Source organism: Vicugna pacos, chromosome 7, assembly GCF_048564905.1.
Source record: "Vicugna pacos chromosome 7, VicPac4, whole genome shotgun sequence".
NCBI classification, from domain to species: domain Eukaryota; kingdom Metazoa; phylum Chordata; class Mammalia; order Artiodactyla; family Camelidae; genus Vicugna; species Vicugna pacos.
Genome location: NC_132993.1, coordinates 80,117,712 through 80,136,648, shown reverse-complemented (window position 1 = coordinate 80,136,648; position 18,937 = coordinate 80,117,712). Strand labels below are relative to the sequence as shown.

General features: G+C 42.3%; 1 protein-coding gene across 4 annotated transcripts in view; it reads right to left on the bottom strand.

Moving 5' to 3' along the window:
- The window catches only part of POU6F2 (POU class 6 homeobox 2), a 424,404-nt gene that overhangs the window by 84,414 nt on the left and 321,053 nt on the right, over window positions 1-18,937 (bottom strand). The gene's annotated exons all lie outside the window — the stretch shown is intronic.

Below are 18,937 nucleotides of genomic sequence, written 5' to 3'. Positions count from 1 at the left end.
AGCATGGACCTTTCTCCAGAACTTGATAACCCAGCTCCTTCCTCACATTTCCTCTCCCACATTCTGTGGTTTCTTACATATAACCTGTCCAAAACTGACATGCAGAAGACAAAACATATACCCATACCTGCTCTTTCCATAGTCTTCCTATCTCAATAAATGGGGAACTTCAGAATGCTGGACAAAATCACTGGGGACAACTGAGACACATCGTTTTCTTACACCCCAAAGCCTTTCAGTGCTTCCTTCAAAACATACAGAGAATCTGACTACTTCTCACCATCACCACCACTTCCGACCTGTTTCTGCTCTTGACCCACACAGTCTATTCCCTTTACAGCATCTCTGGGGCTTCCTGTTTCACTCAGGGTGACAGCTAAAGTCCTGACTGTGCCTACAAGACCCAAGATGAGCTGGCTCCCACTTCTTCTGTGACCCTGGCCGCTGGCGCTCTGCCCTTTGCCCACCTGGCTTGAGCCTTGTGGCTCTTTCTGTTCCTCCCTGAACCTGCCCAGCATCCTCCTACCTCAGGGCTCTGCACTTGTCCCCTCCCCTGGAGTGCGCATTCTCCATTTCTTGGCAAGTTATCGCCCTGACAAGTCTCTGTTCCAAAAGACATGCCTTTTCTGATCAACCTATGTCCAATAGGATCCCCCAAAACTTTCTTTCCCTTTGACCCCATTTTTATTATTATTATTATATTATATTATATTATATTATTATAACCCCATAGCAGTTATCAATGTTTGATCTACTATATGTTTAAGTGTCTATTTGACTTTGTCATTTGTATGTACCCCCAGTTCCTGCTCTAGCTCTAAGAATAGTGCTCAGCATCTGCAGACACTCAATACCTAGTTGTTGAATGAATGAACGCATGACTTAAAGGATTAAAATGGCATCAGAATTCCAACATGGAACCTGGAAAAAAAGTCCCCGGATGATATGGTCTGGGTCCATTTCCACTGAATCCTCTGTGAATGTCAGGATGGCACCAGTGGTTCTGATTTTGCTCATCTTCTAAGCAGATGTGCCCAGAAAGGAAGATCGACCAAAGGAACCCCAGCAGGTTCGCTCTTGGACCCTCAACCCTTATGTGCATTGGAATAAATGTTTTCATTTCTTCCTTTCTCTGCTCCCCGCCATTTCTTCCCCCCGGAAGTTGATGGCTTTCAAGAGGAAGTAAAGACGCATTGCCTAAATGCATGCTCTCTGAATTTCGGTCTGGACTGGAAACTTCACGATGTATTTTAGTGGAAGGCATTTCTGAGCAATTTAAGGCTAAATTATAATTTGATTGGGATTTACAGAAACAGCAGCCCCAAATCTGCAGACAAAGGACAGCAAAGATTGCTGTAGGTATGTGGGCTGAATGAGCTGAGTCCCAACCACATTCTCAGACATCGCCACCAGGTGTTGACACCCAAAGGCAGTCAGGACACCTGTGCTGCGTGGCTGGGTGCTTTGTCCCCTGGTACCGTGGGAAGGATACACTGTTGCTAGGTGGCAGAGACACTTTCTGTGGGCTCCTCCTCCTTGTCTGACCCACTCGCTTTTGCAAATAACCTCAGGTCCTCTCTCAAACCAGCACTCAAACATGTGTGGGGGTTTTTTCCTTCAGATGCCAGAATTTGCAATTTCCCGTGACCTCTTCACACTGTGTGAGTGGGGCGAAGCGGGGAGGGGCAGGGGGAGAAATCCATCTTTCCTCGCTGTTTCCTGGCTCTCAAAGTAAGTTACATGAAAAGGGAAAGAATACACTAGAAAATGTGTTTTGAACTGTCATTTGATGATGTGTTCTGCAATCTTCAGAAAATAGGTACATGTTACTACCACATTAGGGAGAAAAGAAGTTAAATAAAAATTTCCAGCAGCAAGCCTGAAGGCTATCATATTGTCACTCAAGAATCTGTTTCTGCACAATCCCCAGGTGCATTTTAGTAGGTCTGCAGGCTTTCAACTTTCTGGATCACACACCAGACGCAGTCCACCGAAAAGAAACAGAGGCAGTCAAACTGACAGATTCTAATTTATAAACTGAAAAGAGAATCTTCTATTGTTTCTGAAGGTTAAAAAAAAAAAAAGACAGTCTTGCTGCTTCTCCTGAAAACCTATCTATAATCATGCTTTGTGGCGAAAAGAAAACAGTATACTTTCTGGGCACAACACTTGAGTTTTGAAAGCCACTTTTGATGAATTCATTCATATTTTTTATCAGTAGGGCCAGAGGTCTGTTTTCAGAGCTCACACCCACATTTATGCAGCCAATCTTGGTTTATAAGACAAATCAGGGCTGAACACAGGGAAATCACCACATACAAACAGAAAGTCAGTTTTGCAGTGAGGGCTTCATTAGATTAACGTCTTTGGCCTCTCTGCGGTATGCTTTTTTTTTGCTGTTGAATTTCTAAGTTCCTTCAGATCAAGAGAAAACTCTAGACTCTCCCAATCCCTCAGATTTCTCTTGCATCTCAGGCAGGCTGAGGGGTCCCAGGTGGTCAGGGTCTCTGTGTTTACCCAGAATGCAGAACTGGATGCCTTAGCGGGGTCTCCAATGGCAACCTCATCTCCATGAGAACAGACATGTGAGTGGTCCCTGAACTCAGTCAGCAGAGAAGAGGGGAGGACTGGAGAAGGACCGAGATTCACTGAGTGACTGTTACATCCTAGGTGCTTACAGGTGCTTTCTCTACACTATTTAAACAAGTAAGTCTCATTTAAGACAAATGAGAACACCATGCAGTATTTTATAGTTGCGGAAAGTCTCAGAATTTGTATACATGACTTCAAAGTTCTTCTTCTACTTTAAACCATATGCCTGAAACTTACAGAAACTATTTACAGTTAATGCTTCTACTTCCTGTGTCTTAATAACTGTGTGGGGCTTGTGTCTGATCTCGCTCTAAAAGTATACATTCAGGCAGACCTCGTTTTATTGCACAGAGACTGCCTTTTTACAAATTAAAGTGGCAGCCGTGCGTTGAGCAAGTCTATCGGCACCATTTTTTCCAACAGCATTTGCTCACTTTGTGTCTGTGTGTCACATTTTGGGGGCAATTTCCCCAAATTTAAACCCTTTTCATTATTATTGCATTTGTTATGGTGATCTGTGATCAGCGACCTTTTTTAAAATATTTTTAATGATTTTTTTTCTTTTTTCTTTATGGGGGGAAGTAATTGGGTTTATTTACTTATATTTGGAGGAGGTACCGAGGATTGAACCCAGGACCTCATGCATGCTAAGCATGCGCTCTACCGCTTGAGCTATACCCTCCCCCCCAGTGACCAGCGACCTTTGATATTACCGCTATGACTTGCTGAAGGCTCAGAGGATGGGTAGCATTTTTTAGCAATATTTAAGGATTGTACATTGATTTTTTTTTTAGACCTGTTGCTATTGTACACTTCATAGGCTACAGGATAATATAAATATAACTTTTATATGCACTGGGAAACCAAAAAATGTGTGTGACTTGCTTTACTGAGACACTCACTTCCTGCAGTGGTCTGGAACCGAACCCACAATATCCCCAAGGTGTGTTTATATTTATTTGAACGTCTTTGCCTAATACTGGGTAACTCATATTAATTAACAAAATCTTAATTAATAGGGAACTACTTTGTGGGCAGTAGATCTCAAAAGGGACACTTTCCCTTCGTTAATATTTCACACGTACTTTAACAGTAGGAAGATCCTCTCTGAAAATGCAATTCTAAATAAGGATGTTAACGAAACCCTTGAAAAGTACCTGAACACTTCATTGCAAACAGACCTTGCACGTAAAACCTAAAAATCCGCTGTGTTGCATTTGAAATCTGATAAATATTTATTATCAATGCTGTTTGCTTTTAATCTGTTCAGGATATCATTTCTCCAGCTTCTTAGTAGTTAAACAAAAATGGCATTTACATTACCATATTGCTTGCCAACAATCTCATTTTCTGGTTTAGTCAGCAGCCCTTCATGCTTGATTAGTCTTTAATTATACAAATACCTACATATTAAAAAAAGTTTTCTTTTTTCCATACTTTGAGCATGTAATTATTTTTTCTTGCATGCAATCACCTTTAATTTTAGGATTAGGCAACTGATTCTGTTTAGTATGGATGGGCCTTTTCAAGTGTTAAAGCAAATTTAGTTATTGTATTAGGAGAAAAATTAACTTTGGGCAACCTCTCATCAGTGCATTTGACAGCACGCTGATCAGATGTTACGGAAAGTACTGAGCGTTCGAATGATAAAACAAGACTTCATTTCTGGGTTTATTTTTTTCCTACTTCTTTCTGTCTCTTCAGTCTAAGAATGTGATAATCTAAGCAATTAAAGCCTGCAGTATAACTGTTTTCCTAGTTCCTTAAGTTAAGACTGAGAGCAGATGCTTTACATTAAAAATCTTAATACAGAGACTTTTTAGAGTTCTAATCAGGAAAACCAGAAGCTGTAAATTTTATAGTCCAAGATTTTTCTATATAAATCTACAGAATGTTTAAAAATATAGGAGCATCTTGTTGGGTTAGATGGCGTTTCTTCTCTCTACATGTACATGCCTAATCCTTGGGGTCGACAAGAAGGCCAAACATCAGTGAGCCTTGGAAGCGGTATCTCCCTTTCTAAAACCAAATCGTACAGATGGGGACAATCCCTTACACAGCGCCTGACACATTGTCGGATACCTATTCCCTCCCTGTTGGCTTCCTTCTCTCTCCTCTCACAGTAAGCCCGGAAAAAAAACGGATCCATTTCCCCGTGGGAGTCATCTCAAGGAGCCAACCCGTCTGAGAACTTCGCAGCATTCAATTAGCCACATTAAATACGGACCATGTTTTAGGTTAACACAGAGGCGAGTAAGACTCACAGATGCACTAAACTGAGCCTCACACACTTAGACTTCAGCCTGCGTTGAAAGCACCACCAGGAAGATATTTAACTTTCCTCCATCGTCTATTCCGAAGTTTAAAACCCTTTCATAAAAGTGCCCTCCTCTCATACCTAGTTTTTAGACAGAAGTACCACATTTTCTTTCATTCTCTTCTCAGCATTGACTAGAATCTCAGAGTCGGACAGGACCGTGTAGCTCATCTGGTCCAACATCTCTGCACTCCTGGAGAACCACTGAAGTCGTTACTGATTCTCTCTGAGGGGCATCTTGCCAGCTCACCTGACCACACACCCCATCTCTGCACTCATCTCTTAGAAGCTCCGACTTATAGGGTTTGTACCCCCTGGTCCTAGGTCTACTACTGTAGGCATTTTTTGTTGCTGGGACACAGCTTTGCACAGGACAATGTCCCTGTGATTATGAAATTCACATTCAAGTTGGGAGAAGAAAATAACAAAGCAAATAAATATGTAGGGGAGTGATTAGCCCTCTAACAAAAGATGGAGGAAGGTCATGTTCCTTTGTCTTAGAGATCAAGGAAGAGAAATGCCAGATGTGCCATCTTACAGAACACAGAGAGGAAAGGAGCCTCGGATGAGGCAAAATTTAAACCCGAATGAAGTGAGAGAACAAACTAGATACCTGAGGGAAAAGTGTGCAGGCAGAAGGAGCAGTGAGCGCAGAAATCAAACCTTGACGTAGCATCAACTTGTATGACTCAAGCCTCTCCACGCCTAAAACTCCTCTCCAAACTCTCCAAATTCTTTTAGATGTCTCTTTTGGTATTTACTTCCATATTTCTAAATAATCTGCCTGAATTATCTTCCGTGACTGGCCAGTTTGGGGCATTAACTATCAGCTTGCAATGTGGACAGTGAGGACGGAACATTCTCACCACCCATATCCCGTTTCCCCTCCCCCTTTGTTCCCCCCGCAGTTTCTGATTTAATTCATTTCCTTTCGTGAGGACAAAAGTCCTGGTTACTGCGGCGCCTGTTAGTATCCTGCGATTAACGTCCTTTCTTACAGAAGTTTTTGTTCTTACCAAAGTTAATCATGGCTTTTCCATTCGTCTGCTGAGTTTTCTTTGTTTCTACCCATGATTCTCCCCAAACACATCGCAAGAATGATAAAACCTCTCTGAACGCGGTTTTCCACAAGGATTCTCTTAGTTTCTCTTCTGCTCCCTTCCCTCCTCCTCCTCTGCCTCTTCTCCAGGGACACCCCTCCTGGAATCTTGTATATTCCTGTCTCAAGATGGACTGGTTGCTCCCTAAGCCCGCTGTGTAACTATTAGCCCCGGATTCTTTTTGGCCCTTTTCTTTAGGCAAATCTCCAGTCTTCATCTTTTTGGGTTTACTCTCTTGTTATGAGGAACACCTCCTCCAGTAGAGTTGATGAAGGATGCATGACAGATCGACTTGAGATACATTTTCCAAAGATTCTGCATCTGAGTCTTTAGTTGACCCTCATATTTGCTAGCTAGCTTGGCAGTATATACAATCCGAGTTGAAAGTGATTTTCCTTCAGAATTTTGAGGTTGTTCCTCCATTGTTTTCCAGCTTCAAGTCTGGCTGTTGAAACGCAACGCTATTCTGATTCCTCATGCCTTGGATTTTATCTATCATTTTTTCTCTCTGGCGAATGTTTACAGTGGTATGTTTGAAAAGATTTTTTCCTTTTATTGAGTTATGCATTTAGCAGAACTTTCAATGAGATAACATGCTTCAAATCATGGGAAATTTTCTAGAATTTTTTTTTTTGTATTTCATCTCTCTCTCTTTTTTTTTCTGTTCTGTAGTTAGAAGCTGAACCTCCTCTTTCCCCCTCCTGTTCCCTCCCTGTTTTACTTATTTGTTCTCTCCTTTTTCCCACTTCTCTGTCCTTCTGTTCTGCATTCTGAGAGATTTTCTTCATTTTCTAAACCTTCTATTGAACTTCTAAGTGTCTGCTATAATTATTTTAACTGTTATCTAAATGTTCTCTGAATTAATTGTTTTCTAAAAGTTCCTTGTCTGTAGGACCTTTAATGTGTTTTGTAGACACATTATCTTCTCTATGAATGTTCTCTAAGATATTATTTTTTAAGTTTTTATAAAGGTTTTCTCCTTCCTGTGTTGTCTCTATTTCCTGTGAATTCTTTTTCCCCTCAGTCTGTTTTGGTTTGGTTTCTGAGTTCAGACAAAAGCATTTCGGAAATACTTAGTCATTCTCTGTTGTCTTTTCATATATGAGAATGAGGCAAGGACCTGGCTATGTTTTTGGAGATTCCTTTGGATTCCTCTCCAATTAGCTAAGTAATTTCTCCCAAGAAGAATCCACGAATTACTTGAGGTGGTGGTGAAGTAGGGAGGTGGTGAGACGCCTGCACATTTGAGCATCTGTGTATAGATCTGAGTGGCCCGATGAGGCCAGGTCTCCTCATTCAGGATGTAGACTTTCCCTCGATGCCCTGGCAATCCAAATGACATCAAACAGCCATGTCCACGTCTCCATGTCTACAGTGTCTCATCAGTTTCTCATGCTTAAAGCTGCTGGAGAGATAGTTGCCTGTCTGCTCGGATTAGGGTGGGAGCTGAGCATCTCAGTGTCCATTCTCCAATCTTTGGCCAATCACCTTGTTTTCAGCAACTCACCTTCCATCCCCATTGTTCACAGCAGCTAGTGTCTCTAACTCCCAAGACTTTTGGCCGGTTCCGGAGCTGCCTTTCTTCTCATTGTGTGTCTCCCTCTGGCCCTCGGAATTTAGCTTTCTCTGCTTAAGTCTTCCACCTGCTTTTCCAGAATTTTGTTGACACTGCTTGCCCACTGTTGTCTTTTCTCCATTTCCCTTTGCCCTTTTGGATGTATACAATTAAAAAAAAATTCTTTTGATATCATTTTAGTGGGATTTCAGGAGAGTATATAGAGATAAATAAATGTGTTCAGGTTTTCAACCTACCCCATTAAAGAGGAAGTTCTCCCATTTTTCCCTTCTTGAGAATTGGAAAGACTTCTTCTATTTTTCCTTTCCTAGTACCTTTTCCAGTCTTTATAAGCCCTCAGATATTAGCCACCATCTTCAGTTATATAGTCTTTCAGTTGAAAAATCTGTTTCTTAAGACACTGTGTCTTAACCCATCAACCTTTTTTTATGTACTGCTCCTGAGCCTTAACTGACATATCCTGATCTAATAAATAGTTCACAATTTTATGGAGCAGGGGTTCTGAAACTTCACTGATCATCAAAATCACTGACTCCACCCCCAGAGACTCTGATTTTATAGTTCTTAGGTTAAGTGAGGGAAATCTAATTATTAAAGAATCTTCAGGTGATTAAAACATTTTTCTTTAATTTTTTTCTTGTGGAAAAATTTAAACACATATAAAAGAAGACATGATAGTGTAATTAACTCCCATGGCCCCATCATCTAGCTTTAATAATTACCAACTCATGGTCAATTTTTTTTTTCATCTATACCCCACCTATATATTATTTTCCCTCTCATATCTTTTCAGAAAAAATTCCAGACATCCTACTATTTCATTTGTATTTCAGTACGCATCGTCCAAAGACACTCTTAAAAATATAACCACATACTGCCGTCACACCAAGAAATATTAAAAGTAATCCCTTAACATCATTAGATTTCCAGTCAGTGGTCACATTTTCAATTGAATCATAAATGTCACTCTTTTTTTCTTTTTACAGTTTGCCTGAATCATAATCTAAACAAAGTCCACGTAATGGAATCGGTTGCTGTGTCTTTTGATCTACGGGTCCAATCCTCCAGACCCTTCTCCCTTTGTCTCTCTTTTTCTTACAATTTATTTGTGGAAATCCTCATGTGGTTTTGATGTGTGGGCCGATCTGGGAATCATGATGGCTCTGAAGCACCCCCAGGGGCCCCCCTAGAAGGGGAGAGGCTGGAGCAGTCAGTGTTTTGGAGACCCCACCTTTGTTTATGAAGCCTTGTACCCCTCCCCTCCACACTGCCTGCAAACTGTTTAATAATATTGCATTTTTGGCTCTTGTTCACCCTGAGATTTCTTAAAAAAATCATTAGTTCTACTTTCATATGTATGTGTGATTTCTTTTCCTCTCCTTATGACATATATATTTATCTTTACTGAACACCATCTTTTGGGAGTTGGGGAACCTCTCTGTTCTAAATTATAATTCTGCTAGCATAGCGTTGGGCATCTCAGCCAGGATCCAAGAACTATCCCTATTAGGTTTTTCCAAATCATTTATGCTTTTCTTTGGAGCAGGGAGGTAGTTAATAAGTTTATTTATTTATTTAATGGAGGTACTAGGGATTGAACCCAGGACCTCGTACATGCTAAGCATGTGCTCTACCCTTGAGCTCTACCCTCCCCTTTTCCAAAACATTTGGAAGAAGAAAGCATCTCCTATAGCACTTCATCCATGGATTTTCTTGTCTCAGGAAGGATCACATTTTGAAAAATTATCAGTTAAGTTGTCAGGTAGCAAGAAGACAATATATTTATAAGAACTACTATTTCTGTCTTCTCAGAAGACACCTAAATGTCTTAGCTTTTGTGGCATCTGGTGGCATGAAATCAGGTGGAGGTGGCAGAGTGAGCATGACCTGGGATAAGGTGCCCAAATAATTTACTGTCCTAAACAGGACAGTTCTGAGAGTGAAATGGGTGCTGTTCGTAATTACACTGGACAGCAGACGGACACAGGATTGTCCTGATTAAAATGGCATGGGGGGGTAGGGTACAGCTCAGTGGTAGAATGCGCGTTTGGCGTGCATGAGGTCCTGGGTTCAATCCCCAGTACCTCCATTAAAATCAATCAATCAGTCAATCAAATTACTCCCCTCTTCCCCACAAAAAGCTGGTGGCAAGGTCTTAAAAAAATAAATAAATAAAATGGCATGTGTGGTCCCCCAGGTTGGAGCCAGACAGACTGGGCTCAAACCCCAGCGTCACCTCTGACAAGCGGCAGGTCCTAGCTTCTCTGAGCCTTGGTTTCCTGACTCCTGTAAGTGGTTGCTGCGCAAAGTAGGAAAATACAAACAAAACACCCAGCACCGCGCCTTGCTGATCGCTCAACAGCATTTCGAATTGTTTAAGCCAAACGGTCATTTTTCTACTGGGAGAGTCTGTGTTTGTCCACTTCAGCAGTGGGGTCTGGGGCAGCCAGTGTGTCACGTAAGAGTCTCTGGTCTCCAGGGGTGGGGGTCCCGGGTGCACCCACGGTGGGAGACCCACCTTCATTGTCCTGGGGCTTTTCCACCTGCTTTGCAATACTTCCATGCTTTGAAAAAATATGATTTAACTCACAGATCAATCAGATCTACTAAATATTAAGAAGGCCTGCTCCTCTGTTATATTCTGAGTATCAAGGATACCATGTGTTGTTGAAATGATGGGGGAAAGGAAACAAAAGATTAATTAGCAAATGGTGGCCCTGCTCTCTTTGCATTTCCATCCAAATGAAAGACGCTGATTTAAAACAGTCTAAATGAAGCCTGTATCTCCCAAAGCCCGTTGAGAAGATCGGGCAAAGAAATAGAGGGTTAAAACAATTTCAAAGGAACCATAGTCACAATAAGATCTATGATTTTATGGCCCTTACCATATGTGCCAGGCATTGCTCTAAACACAAAGTTGAATAGGTAACATTTCTTTCATTAGTAACTGCTGCCTTCATTGAGTAATTTTGCAAATAAACTTAAGATAGTCAGGTCACAGGCATCTACATATTTGTGAAATGGATAACTGTTATTATTTTTTAATTAAAAAAATTAAAGTATAATTGATTCACAAAGTTGTGTTAGTTTCTGATGTACAGCATAGTGATTCAGTTATACATATATATGCTCTTTTTCATATTCTTTTCCATTATAGGTTATTAGGAGCTATTGAATATAGTTCTCTGTGCTCTACAGTAGGGCCTTGTTGTTTATCTGTTTGACATACAGTAGTTTGTATCTGCTCATCCCAAACTCCTAATTTATCCCTCTCACCCACTTTTCCCTTTGGTAATCATAAGTTTATTTTCTGTGAGTCTGTTTCTGCTTTGTAAACAAGTTCATTTGGACCGTTTTTTAGGTTTCACATATAAGTGATAGCATATGATACTTGCCTTTCTCTGTCTGACTTACTTCACTTAGTACCATAGTCCTTAGGTCCATCCAGTGGGTAATTGTTAAATGAGGAACCATCACTTACGTCAATTCCTGACAGTCCTGGGATGTACAGAGGTGTGAGAGTTGGTGTCTGTTCTTAAGGGGCTTATAATTCAAGCAAGAGAACAGATTTGTCCATTTATATAAAAAAGAAAAGAAAACCAAAACTGACTGGAATTGCACAGGCTACGTGCCCATCATGTGAGTTCAGAGAAAAGGGTGATTGCCAGGAGCCGGGCGAGTGTGGGCACTTCGTGGATGGAGCGGGAGGTGATGGGGGCAGGAGGGATCCAGGGTGAGGAGAAGAGCGGGCGTTCCTGGCAATGGGCGCGGCCCGGGTGGGGCAGGGGGTGGCTGCCCAGGGGCCAGGCACAGGGAGAGGCCGAGGGCAGTGGAGGGAGGAGGGAGGCAGGGTGGACAGCAGGGCTGAGCACCCAGGCTCAGAGGCCCAGAGATGGCTTTGAACATAGGGGTGATGTGAGCAGGGTGTTTGCTTGGTGGTGGTTTGCAAGGCGGATCGGACTGGGGAGAAACCAGAGGTACAAAGACCAGGGAGGAGGGGCCAGACCAGGTGGGAGCACTGAGGAGCGTTCCGGGCACCCTGGCTGTTCAGCTCTGCAGCCCACGGTTCCTCCCACCAGGGCCCGGGGACCTGGCTCCGGGCCTGCAGCTCCCGGGGAACAAGGCTTTTCCCCGTGGTACATCTTCCAGGAACCTACGTCAGTCAGTGAATCAGTGTGGGGCCCTGGGCTTCCTTCCAACCATTTTCTCTCTCCCCCCTTCCACTTTCTCTTTAGAACTATCCCTTCATTTTTGGGGGGATAACTTAGTCAGCCTTTAATACATCATTTAGCTTCTCAGTGTAATAAGTTTGTGAAACTATTGATTGTATGTGAGTTTTCAGCTGTCTGGGTAGTGGTATAAAGTTGAATCCTGAATTTCCCTGCAGTGTGTGCACGTATGTGTGTGGGGGGGTGTGGGGGGTGGGCGGAGAGGCTGGCATTTCTGTTTGGGCCTTTTTTTGACAGCTGGGGAGGATGTTTAGTGTCTAGGAGCTCATCAACCCATTCAGTAGGTCAGGCTACTGATCTATCTGCTTCCTGACCTGTTAATATGTTAAAGAATTCCTGCCTCTGCCCCACTGAATCACTAACTCTTTTAAAGAAGAGTTTTTAAATTCTTCTGATGTTGTCAAGTAAGAAATACATTTTGCAACTCAAGCCAGCACATACATAGAAAAATATAGGTAAGAAAAAAACTCTCTCTCTGTATATACATATGTACACACACATATATATACACATGCATATATCTATATGTAACTATGTATGCCTATATGTAAGTATATATCACTATATATGTATATAACTTAAACATATACAACTCTATACATGTGTATATGCCTATAACTTAAATGGAAGATTTTGGGTTTTTTTTTTCTTTACAAAATTCTGGTTACAAACTACTAAACCAATATAATAACCACTCACAATGTGGTTATTAGCTCCTTCCCATATCTGAGCATGTGGTCCCATCTGAATCTTCATAAGGAACCATAGAAAGGTCCAGAAAATATAGCCTCTTGAGTGTCAAGGCCACCTTGTCTTCTATAACTGCCTCTCTCCCTCGTTTACAAAATGTACCAGATTCACTCCTGGTGGGATGGAGAAAGGACCGGGGCCTTTTCAGACTGGAAGTAAAAGGGCATAAGCATCGGGTCCAGGGATGAGTAAACGGGCTTTGGACAACCCATCCTATGGTCACCGAGAAAGGTCTTACTGATGACTGCTGACTGGGGAGGAGGCCTCCCTCCCCTGTTCCGTCCTGACTAATCACCTCTGTTTTAGGACGGATCCCCAAGCTCTCCCCCCACCCCAGTAGGCTTGTCAAGTCCCCTGATCAAGTGGAACTGGTTGGAGCGAGGTCTTAACATTGCTCCTAGAGTCTAAATTCTGGGAATTCCCATGGAATGTCTAGACTGAAGTGCGCTTAGGGCCCCTTTTTTGTATTGCTAATGGGGAGAGGTATTTTGTAGACACGGATTGAATCACAGCTCAGAATCAGGGCTAGAAATTGAAAAGAAGCTGGACTCCGATTTGTTTTCTTAAAAAAGGTAGCATATTCCACCCCTACCCCCAACACAGGGCACGGGGAGGGGCAAAGAGGAGTTTACTTCAAAATTGGAATACCGGGACCGTGCCCTCATGGGAACAATCAGCTCTCAGAGGTTAGGTTTCTTCCTCCTCTGTTGTGACACTTTAGATTATTTCAACCCACGCCCGAGTTGTAGAGACAGGTTGGCAAGGAGATTTGTCTGAAGGTTTTCTTTTCATGGCTGAGCGCCAAAGGTTTTGTCCTCTGACCTTTTGATTCCCGTTCTGCATCTAATCAACGTCAGGTCACCGCAAGTAAAACTAAAAGGAGGTTAAGTGGAAAAACCCAAAGCAAAACCCCTGACAAGCACAAAGCCCTAAGCCTGCAGGCCAAGTTTTAGAGACTCACCATTTAGACATAGTCCCATTACTTGGGCAAGAAAATATTTCTCGTTTACCTCCCCCCCCACACCCCATTTGTTTGGTGCCTGATTTGTTTCTAGTTGCAGCAGGGAGGTCAGAGCAAGCCGGGGAAAATGAATGGAATCAGCCTCCTGTCGGGCCGCCTGGAGCGGGCGGGTGTTACGGATCAGCGTAAAACCAGCTCCCTTTCCTGGGCCGGGGCCGATGTAACTCACTGGAGTGGCAAATTACATCAGACCTACAGCTGTAACCCGACATTATGATTAATTTGATCAGTAATTTCTCCTGTTTTTCATTTTAATCGGTGTGACTATTCTGCTGTGGCAGGTCTTTCAGATCTAATTAAGATAAATTTCCGAGTAAAAGACTTGGCAGACTTTCCGAGTCAAATCCAGGCATCAAGTTTGAAGACGCGCAGCCCCAGTCAATCACCTTTGGGGAGGGCCGGCGCTGCACTCAGCCATCAGCCATTCGCACTTAAGCAAATTCACGGTCTCCGGCAGTGCTTAGTCATTCTCTCCAAACGTCCCAGGCAGGAAGAGGAGGAAAGGAAAGGCGCAGACAATGCCACTTCTCCCCCTGTGCTCACCCTCCACCGACTTGCCTGGGCTAAATGGATAACCCTGTAAGTGGGCCCTTGACAGAATGTCTCTGGAAAAGATTTTAAATGTATATGTGCATATGGCGGTAGCAAACATTCATCTGTATACACACAAACATGCTATGCACCTACGTGTACCTACGAAGACTTCAAGTCTACATACACACATATAGTCTAACTCCTTAAGGCAAGCACAAGCCAGCCACAGGTTGGACTTGCCTCGGCAGGGGTTACTGGTATACTTTCCCAATTTGTTTTCTTTCAGGTCAACCCATGTATTCACTATGTACCCTAAGGCTAGTGGCTGATATTTGTACAAGTTCAGTTAGGTCTCTGTTCTTTGAAGATGAAAGTATTAATGAGATTTTATTCTCCCCCAAAACCGTTTAATTAGCAGGACCTGCTGTCCAAGCCGGCACAGGCAGACACTGGGCTTGTGTCAAGGAGGTGCCTGGGTTACTGGGTTTTCATGCCCACTCACCGGAAAGACAAAACGACAGGCAAGAACTTCAAAAGGGGGGGGGGCGTTTTTGAAGATGTTTCTTGCTGTTTATGAAGAAAACATTGCTTCACAATGAAGGCATGGCTCCCAGTTCCCATAAAGCAAATTCTCCATGCTCACGAGAGTGGCCGTTTTGGAAAACAAACGAGACTGGAGTGAAGACGCTTAATTTGAATGTCATGGTGTACACAGCTCCCACACCGCTGATTAAAAGGGGCAAGCATTTTCACAGGCTGCACTATAGGATCTTTCATCAGCTAAAGAGAACTATAAAAGGAATATATATATATTATTCAGTTATATATATTTTATACATATATATTTTATACATATACAAAAATATAATTTATTTATATATAAATAATATAAATGTATCTAATATATAAATTCATTTATATATTAAAAATATATTATATATATTATTCAGTTCAGTTTAGAATATAGATATATTCAATTACACACATATATATGTAACTGAATCACTGTGCTGCACACCAGAAATTAACACATTGTAAATCAGCTATACTTCAATTAAAATAACAAATAAAAACTACTAAAGGAATATATATATAACTAAATCATTATGCTTCACACCAGAAATTAGCACAACATTGTAAATCAGCTATGCTTCAACTAAAATAAATAAATAAAAAGAACCACAAAAGGAATATATATATACATATATAAAACTGAATCACTATGCTGTACACTGGAATTAACACAATATTGTAAATCAAATATACTTTGATAAAAATAAATAAATCAATAAATGGAACTACATTCGGACTAAGTGTCTGAATGAATTTTGCTACATGTTTTGCCTGTAGCTTGGCTTTTGCTCTCGAAAACGTGTATTGAAATGATGATGCAAGAGAAGCCGCCCTCCCCGGCGACTGAGGCAGACGGTCTCAAATGCGCTTTCATGACCGCGTGAAAGATGGCGGTGAGAAAGGAGGTAGGTGTGGCCTTTGTACCTCATCGTGTAGCTAGGCGATCTCCAGCCTAAAAATTGGGATGAGACCCTCTGACTTCTCACACAGAGCCTGTCGGCAGTCTCAGTGCTAATATAGTCAGTGGTCGCAGATCACTCTCATCTCTTTGTGCTTGAAGTAGAAACGGTTTCCACAAAACTAGGATATTTCCTAAGTAAAGAAAAGAAGGTGTGGCCAAATCCTCAATCCCAACCTCAGAGCTACTGGTTCTTGGGCCAGGATCAGATCAAGATTGAGATCAGGGGGAAAGACCGAGAGAAGAAAGGGAGAGTCTTTCTGCCAAAAGTGCCTCTACCTCTGTCCTCATCTGCAAGGAGAGAAATCGTTATGTGATTGCAGTGTGATCTCGTTTAAAAGATGGAAATACCACAATGAAAAGACTAAAATGACCATTTCGTTTTAGCTCTAAATTGTTTAAATTCCTTCCATGGGGTGCAGAATACTGGAGGTGGTAACTATTCTAAGGAATGTCACCTTTTAGAACATTAGACAGGAGGACAAGATTATTTTCCCTCTGATTTAAAATACAATTATAAATATAAATATATATATATTTATTTATTATAAAGTTCCCAAGCCAGCCAGACTTAGGAGAGCTTTCCTTGGGGGAAGTGAGTGGGCTTCTCTGATATCATATCCACACTGAGCCCTTCAACATTGCTTTAAATGCCACGTTCCTAACCTCCCAGAGCCAGGACAAAGAGTTCAGCTCTGGAAAGAGTGGCCAGCCTCTGGGAAGGGATGGCATCCAGCTGGGGAAAAGAAGGAGACCCCTAACTTGATTTCTTTTTTGTGTCACTTAAATATCTTCTGGTGAAGAAAACGAAGTGGTGGCACCAGGCGGCTCCCTGACAAATGACATTTCAGACAAAATGTATTGGGCTGGAAAGGCTGCATTGATTGGAGCCCAACTGGGCCTTCAGATGCAGAGCCACAAGTTCCCAGAAGAGAGCTGTCACATACAAATGCAGGGCACTCCCTCCACCAGTGTGTCCCTCTGTGGCCTTGCAAGCATCCCCGCCAAGTGGCTGAGGACACGGAATTGCTCTTCCCCATTGATGGCTATCTGAGGGGCTATCTGGTCCTTTGCCATGGGGTTTCCCCTTATGCATGAAAGACGGGGCTCTGGAACTGGTACCCTCAACAGGGTGCCTTTCTCTGTTTTGTCTCTGCACTGATAGGGCACCAGAGTTGGCGTTGGAAGCCAGAATGCCCAATTTAGTTCTTAACAGTGGAAGTTGAAAGAGAAGGAAAAAAACAGTGCCTTGGAGGGTCTTTTTCTTGGTTTGCTTCTTAAAACAGGAAACAGAAAAAAGAGCCAGGATAAGAGCCTTCGAACTATGAGAATGCCTCCCAGATACAGAGTTTTGACAGCCTGGTACTCTAGAGGTGTTACAGATTTTAGACTGACTTGACCTGTTTGGAATCCAACTCCTCTTAAAACATAGAGTTGGAGGTTGTCGGGGTATGAGGGAATCTCCTGATCACAGCAAATTCCTCAGTCAGAAGACGGGAGAGCAAACCTTCCTTACGGCCATACTGCACACCATAGGTGCTTAATAAATGCAGATAATGATGAATGTGCTTTCTTTATGACTTGGAGAATACTCACTTGCAAACATCAGAAATCAATTGAAAAGCCTATGAAAAACTGACCCCAAACCTATGGGAAATGAACTGAGGCAAAACCATGAAGAATAACACTTGATCATGAAAGCACAAAAATATTGTCTTAAGTTAACAAAAGTCCTGGCTGTGGCTTGCTTATTCAGAGTGAAATGCCAGCTAGCACACTTGGGGCGGCTCAGATCACCACTAAAACCTGTATCTATGCATATGGGGGCAAAACTATTTCAGAAGCATCCTGAACTCGACTTTGGGATTAGCTTATAGCCACATCCAACAGACGGGGATGGACTGGGCTGTTTGTGTGGCTCCAGGCTCACTGCTGGACTCCCTGCAGACCGGCCACAGAGCTGGCCTGCGGTCGTGATCAGAGCGGGGCTGTCTCCTTGAGAAGATATCACTTGCCATGTTGCAGGAATCTTCCCACCCCTGCCCACCCCTCTTTGAGTGTGGGTCCCTCCCCATTTATTGCTAGATGACATGAGCTTCCAGAGTCAGTGATGTGAACGAACCATCGGCTTTGTTAAACCCCTTTCTGCAGGATTTGACTAATCTACAGAGCAGTACCCGGGAATAGTAAATCTAGACAATGACAAAGAAGCACCCCAGTATATAAATATATTCTCGGTAAACTAATTTTTCCCCCTGCCACTCTCAAAGCAATATAAACTTTGTTGTTCCTCCTGGATCTCAAATGCTTGTAATAAATTCTTTGAAATGTCAGTAATGTTGAACTGAGGGTTTTTTTTTTTTTTTTGGTAAGGAGATTTTCTTTCTTTCATAAAAGGAAAAATTGTCCCTTGCAGAGAATGTAGCAAAAGATGTTTTGTTTATTTTACTCAGCACTGAATATGGTTTAGTAAAGGGACTCCCATTCCCCCCCGCCCCGACCTCTTGCTGAATGAGTAAATCATGAATGAAGCCCTCAATTTACTGGATGGTCATTTAAACAGAAATAAATTCATACTCTCTCATAGCTGTACTATAATCAACAGGTGCTTAACAAATTTATAGCATACAAAGCATTTTCATTAGTGTGTTATATTTAATCTTCATGAGAACTCTCTGGGTTTGGATGGGTTTTTCCATCCATGATAGTGATGTTTCCTTGGGTTCTTTAGCCCAAGAGGAAGCCTTACTCTTTGTGGACAATTCCAGTTTTTAAAAGGTCGTTGCTCTGGGAGAAGGTTCTCTACATAGAGATACTTCTATCATTTTCACCAAATGTACTTAATTTCATAAAAGCATAAATTAGTTCAGCAAAAAATGTCAGCCAAAGAAGTTATTTGATTGTCAAAACATCCCACGTCAATAAAAGCGATCGGTTTGTTAAGCCTGTGCATTACACAGTGAGGATGGGTTTCCACCTCACCTCTCTGCCCCAATCCGTTAGCCAACATGCACCTGTTTTCCTACTGTGCAGAATCTGGTGCGATTTTCAAGTTCAACTAGAAAGTGGCATCCAAGACTGGGCTGAAATTTCCAGTGGACAGAATGCCATTGGCCTTGGAGAATATTTGCTAAGTAAATCATTTACACAGCTGGTAGCCAAGCTGGGGGAGCGGGGAGGGACTAGGGTGAGGCAGGAGAGGCACTCATCTCAGGCACAAAATTTAAGGGGGTGCCCCAAACATGCTAATCAAGATGACTAACATCTAATGTGAGATTTAAAAAATC